This window comes from Numenius arquata, chromosome 12 (genome assembly GCF_964106895.1).
Source record: "Numenius arquata chromosome 12, bNumArq3.hap1.1, whole genome shotgun sequence".
NCBI lineage: Eukaryota > Metazoa > Chordata > Aves > Charadriiformes > Scolopacidae > Numenius > Numenius arquata.
In genome coordinates, this window is record NC_133587.1 from 41,792,049 (window position 1) to 41,798,130 (window position 6,082).

A 6,082-nucleotide genomic window follows, 5' to 3' on the forward strand; every position below is an offset into this window, starting at 1 on the left:
CACATACATCTCGCAGCTCGTAGAGCTCTCCCTGAGACAACTGTAAGCATGAGTGTAAGTTACTCAGCCTGATCCTCCCACTTCCAAAGCCTGCCTGGCCTTGTCCTCTTGGCTGAGCCTGAACTCACCCCTTTCTTGGTTCATAACGGCCATGTTTCCAAGAATCTGTTTGTAAATTAGAAGGTTATTTATAATCACAGTCATTTATCTGATCTGGGGAAGAAGACTGGATGGTTTTTTCCTTTCCTGCTTCCATTATTGGCCAGGCACCAGCCGTTTCCGAGAGGATTACTGTCATTGTGGCCAGAGCTGGACAAGGACAAGGCTTAAAATCAAAATTATAGAGTACGCCTCACTTCTGGGCTCTCATCAGCTCCCCCATCTCAATGGAAAGCTTTGGCTTTCATCAGCTGGATTGCTTATTACCAGTTGTGTGAATAACTAATTACATTTTTTGGCTGCCAAGGAGCGAAGGGAAGGAAAAAAAGTAATCTATGGTTTATTTTGGAAAAAAAAAAAATCACAACAAAATCCTATGGTTTATTTTGAACAAAATGTTAAAACAGACATATTATGGGTTTTTTCACCTGAAAGGAGAAACATAAAAATACCATTTAAAAAAAATAAACTGTGATATGGAATGGAACATTTCACTTCTGCCATTTGAAATTATTAAAAAAAAAAAAAAGTCAAGATAAACTCAAATGCACTGACAAGAGAAGACAAGAAAGCACCGCCTCTTTTCCACTAATTCACCTTACAGCCAGAGCAGCTGGGTAGGATAAGAGCAACAACTTGGATCTTCAAGATGGAATCCTTTTACAATGTGTATAGTTGAGTGAGATTAATTTATTTACATATTAAATAGAAGGATTTTATATCCCTCAACTCTTTCCAGTTGCACTGTTATGATTTTCTTGAACTGGAAGAAACCGGGGCTCACATGCTTGTGCTCTCCTATCCATTTCCCAGCCTGGTCAATTGTAAACATCAGCCTGGGGACCTGTGCTCTGTTGCAGTAGATTTTGCAAATGGCACATCTTTTAGATGCACAGTCTTCTTTCCTTGTGTAGGGACATTACAGGTTTGTCTAGTTCTCAACTGAAATTAGACATCTATTCAAGCTAGGAAAGATTTAAGATATGGAAACAAAACATAACATTATACAAAAAAGGACAACCTGAAGAGCTGGAGACTGGGCCACCCTCTCAGAACGCGCGAGGTTAGTAACCTCTGCTGTCTAAGGTGGCAACTTGCAAGTAAAATTAAACTTATTGGAAGGCTTAGCTGAGTTAGTTTATCTACGTGGGTAATGTTTCCAAAATGGTAATCAAAATTAATTCTGGTTGCTGCAATATCCTACCACATCAGCTCACTTCTATGCACATGATGAATAATTTGTATATAGTTTATAATACACAGATTAGAAGCACAAGGGTTGCATCTGTGGAGCTAAGCAATGATATGAGTTAATGGGCACCTTTCCTAACGTCAACAAAAGATATATATAATTCAGCAACTCTCTTTATTCAAATGCCAATCTAATTACACTGCAGAATGTAAATTAATGGAACATTCTTTTGAGAGCTGTTCAGATCCATAGTAATATTCCAGTTCTGGAAGTTGCCCAAGCCTTGAACAAGAGTGAGATTCTTCAGATGCAATATTACCTGAAGTGCTACATCCTGTTTTCAGGTGTTATTAAGTCAAAGAGCAAAGTAGTAATTACTCCAGCAAGGGAGAAATTTCTAGGGAGCATTTGAGACAAGTTCTGAGTGGATCACACACACTCAGCCGGAACATATGTCTTGTCAGGAGAAAAACAAATACTTGAAAAAGCAAAGGATTTGCAAAGTGCTGGTGAAGTGTAGAATGACACACAGGTATGAAGCACTTCAGTGCTGAAGATAAATGACAGTCCTCACTATCGTGCAGAGAATCGGTCTGCAGAAACTCATTACCAAAGTTTTTTTCTTAGCATGAACAAAAACAAAAGCAAATTAAAAATAATATCATGCAACTTGGTGAGGTGGGAGACGCAGATTCCCATTATTCTGAACTCCCGCTTAAGCCTGTTGTGACCTCCTCAGATGTGAGCACTTCAGTTAAACAGGTTTCCTTTCTTCATATAATCTTAGCAGGGCAGGTACAAATTCCTCCCATCAGCCAGGAGAATGCATCTGATTGATAGACCCCATTCAACTGCAGGTTGAATTTAGCCACTGAATGTGGAAAAACCTCCCACCCAACATCTCTCTCCATAAAGCTGTTGTCTCTCCACAAGAAGATGAAAAACTGCATTGCATTGCACACAGAGGATCACTGTTTTCTCTCTGCTAAGTGGGCCAGAGTGTGAAAAGCTATTGTCAGCTTTGTAAACAGAAAGCAAAGAGCAATTGTTACCATAGTATTGACTTTCTGGGTGAAATTCCTCTCACCTCGTTTTACGTATCTATTATGCAGTTGTTAATGTCAGAGCCACTCATTTGAACTTCTTTCTAGGGAGCTCTTGTCAGTGTAGTTAGTTCATTTTAGGGGGAAATTCATCTTTCCAGGTGCAGCAGATGAATTGAGGTAACTGAGAGACATAAGTGCCAGGTCCTGCACTTGGGCCACAACAACCCCATGCACCAGTACAGGCTTGGGGAAGTGTGGCTGGAAAGCTGCCTGGCGGAAAAGGACTTGGGTGTTCCAATTGACAAGCAGCTGAATATGAGCCGACAGTGTGCCCAGGTGGCCAAGAAAGCCAATGGCATCCTGGCTTGTATTAGAAATAGCGTGAGCAGCAGAAGTAGGGAGGTGATTGTGCCCCTGTACTCAGCAATGGTGAGGCCACACCTGGAGTATTGTGTCCAGTTTTGGGCACCTCAACACAAGAGAGATGTTGAGGTACTGGAGCGAGTGCAGAGGAGGGCAACGAAGCTGGTGAAGGGCCTGGAAAACAAATCATATGAAGAGCGGTTGAAGGAGCTGGGACTGTTTAGTCTGAGGAAGAGAAGACTGAGGGGAGACCTCATCACTCTATAACTACTTGAAAGGACATTGTAGAGAGGTTGGTGTCGGTCTCTTCTCACAAGCAAATAGCGATAGAAAAAGAGGGAATGGCTTCAACCTTGCAACAGGGTAGGTTTAGACTAGACATTAGGAAGAAGTTCTCCACAGTAAGAGTGATCAGACACTGGAACGGGCTTCTCAAGGAGGTGGTTGAGTCACCATCCTTGGATGAGTTTAAGAGTCATTTAGATGTGGTGTTGGGGGATATGGTGTAGGGAAAAACTTTGTAGAGTAGTGTAGATGGTTGGACTCGATGATCCCAAGGGTCTTTTCCAACCTGAATGATTCTATGATTCTATGATAATACACTCGAATAACCCCAGATTGTCTGATTTGGGACTTTGGAAATGAAAACAGCAGACACTGAAATTATTGATTCTCCTGGTTGAAAGGGGTAAAATGTCCACCAAGCAAAGACTTCCTCTCCCAGAATGTAAAGAATGGCTTTAGAGATGCCCAATGGATGAGAACTGCTCTGCAAAGATCTAAAGTGATGACTACAGAGGTGTCACTAAGGGGAACCTGGACGTTCAATGAATGGATAGATCACCAGCAACCAAAGCTGTCCTTTACCTTCTGAGACACAGCTACTCTGGTTCCTGTCAAATCCACGAACACAAAACTTAGTAACAAGCTCTTCTGAAGAAAAATGTGTATTGTAGGAGGAAACACCAATAAAAAGACATGATGAAGAAGAAGAAGATGCTACACAAACTCATTTCGGTTCAAAGCCGGAGGAAGAAAGTGGCAACAATTGTAGTTTTGCTTGAAACACACCCCATAGTAGATCCAATATTCTTTCCTTAAAAAAACATATATAATTGTTGTTTTTTTCTGTTCTATATTAATATTGAATACAAATACATATAACTGGAATCTTTTAGTGACCACTGTGTATGGAAACCTGGAGTATTATAATATAAAAATATACTTATGACCAGAAAGGACATTGCTGTTGTTAAGAACATAATTACCCCCACTACATTAGCACTTAGCGAAGGTTACCATTTGTAAGTAAAATATAAATCCAGAGTTTTTCAAAAAAGTAGAGAAAACATTTGTTACCATCAGTAATGTACTTAAAGCATCTGACCTTGGCTCATTGACGGTACTCATTAGAACAATTTTTTGGCCAACATGGGTTCAGCTGAGAGAGAATTTGACTATGGTTCCAGTAAAGAGATATTAGCTGCGATCACCAGATGATCATTAACACGATAATTTTCCTTGTAGGTCATAAAAAGTTCTTTCTCTCCCCAAAGATCAAATGAGAACAAACCTGCACTTAGATATATTAATTTTCTTTTCTAATGGAGTATTAATTTTTGTTTTTCACACAACTGGTCAAGAGATTTTGGTTTAATATATTGACATTGCAGCTGCATATATTTAAATTATTTATGCACTCAGACATGTAGACTGTGATTAAGTTTCTTATTTGGTTGTAACACAAGGTTCATTTCTTTTGCTGGTTGATTTAGCGTGAAGAAACCTTCCCTGCAGGTCTGCTTCACAATAAATTGCTATTGGCAGATAGAAATGTCAGGTTTACCCTCCAGATGGGAGCAACAACAAATCAGACCTTTGCTTGCTCCATTTTTCCTTCTGCACATGTGACAAGAGATGTGTGTTTGTCTCTGCTTACTCTCAAATGTAGAGTAATATTGGGGCACTTTTTCACGTGTGAATTTCATGACCACCAAAAACTGAAGTAATGTAGCTCAGAGTTTGTGAAACTGGCTAAGAATGACAAACTTCCTAGGCAAAATTTCAACTTTACTATTAATCTATAGAAGATGAAATAATGTTGGTTCAGTTTCCTGGACTGCATTTTTGTCGTGAAGCTCTACAGTCACTGGAGATCTGGTCAATACAAGCACTGCACCAGTTATAGTAATTTCATCTCAAGTAGACAGCTAAATTACATCAGATTAATTGCATATTAGTAGGGCTTCATTGTGCCTAATGTCACAGAAGACCCCCAAGGTTTTGTAGATGTCTACATGGGAACAGATGTAACACAGGACTTACAACAAATATGCATCACTTTGTAAGGACAATTACACTCCTGGAAGAAAATCCCACGGCATCTACAATGACTCTTCAAACCTGTGTTTAGGCAGCTGAAAATCGCACCCAAAGTGCTTATTTCTTGCCTTGAACACAAAGGGTTTACTGGGACTATTTCAGATGGAGATACCAGCAGTGGCAATGTCTAACATTAGGCCAGGGCAATTCACCTGCTGTTGCATATCTTGATTTATTGCAACTGTAAGCGCTCTGTAACAAAGAGTCTTTTTTTCTGTGGGTACAGAATATATTGATCTGAATCATAATTTACTGGTAGTGACAAGGGACAAGCCACTACAGTCCAAGGGCAACACTATGGTTCCTAAGGTCCCAAACAGAAAAACCTTACCTCAAACTCCGGATAAAGATGGCACTGTGGGATAAACAGGACCATAGCTGAAGATATAGCCAAGCTATATGGCTTTTAGGATGTTCACACCTGATTTCTTCCACCTTCTCCGCTGCCTCCATCTTCCTGGACACAAAGGTACTGCCTTTAGCTTCTTCACTAAGGCTCAAACTGTTTGCTCCTGCACTTTCTGAATGACTGTCTGGAAAAGGCAACTCATAACAAGTGCTCCTTGCTCCTGATGGGACAGGGAATGGTTAGCTACTACCACCTGCATTTTCAACATGGTTCTCAGAGCCCATCTTTTCCCCTCAGTTCAAGTTAAACTGCAGCTGGTCAGTAACCTGTGAATATATTAATTTTATTTCCTTGCTTACTGCTATCAAAGAACTTCAGTGACAGTGCTAGAATTGCATTTTTTCCCATGTTTTATTTTCAGTAGACTGTTACTCTTAAGGAGATGTAAACAGTCTTGCACATTACGTCACTGCCCATAACCGCAAGAGACGGCGCGAGGGGGAGGGAAGTGGCTGCTCTCAGAGATGATGACCTTGCACAGTTGAGTCATTGCACTCAAAACTCCGAAGCCAGATGAGGACTTCATTCAAC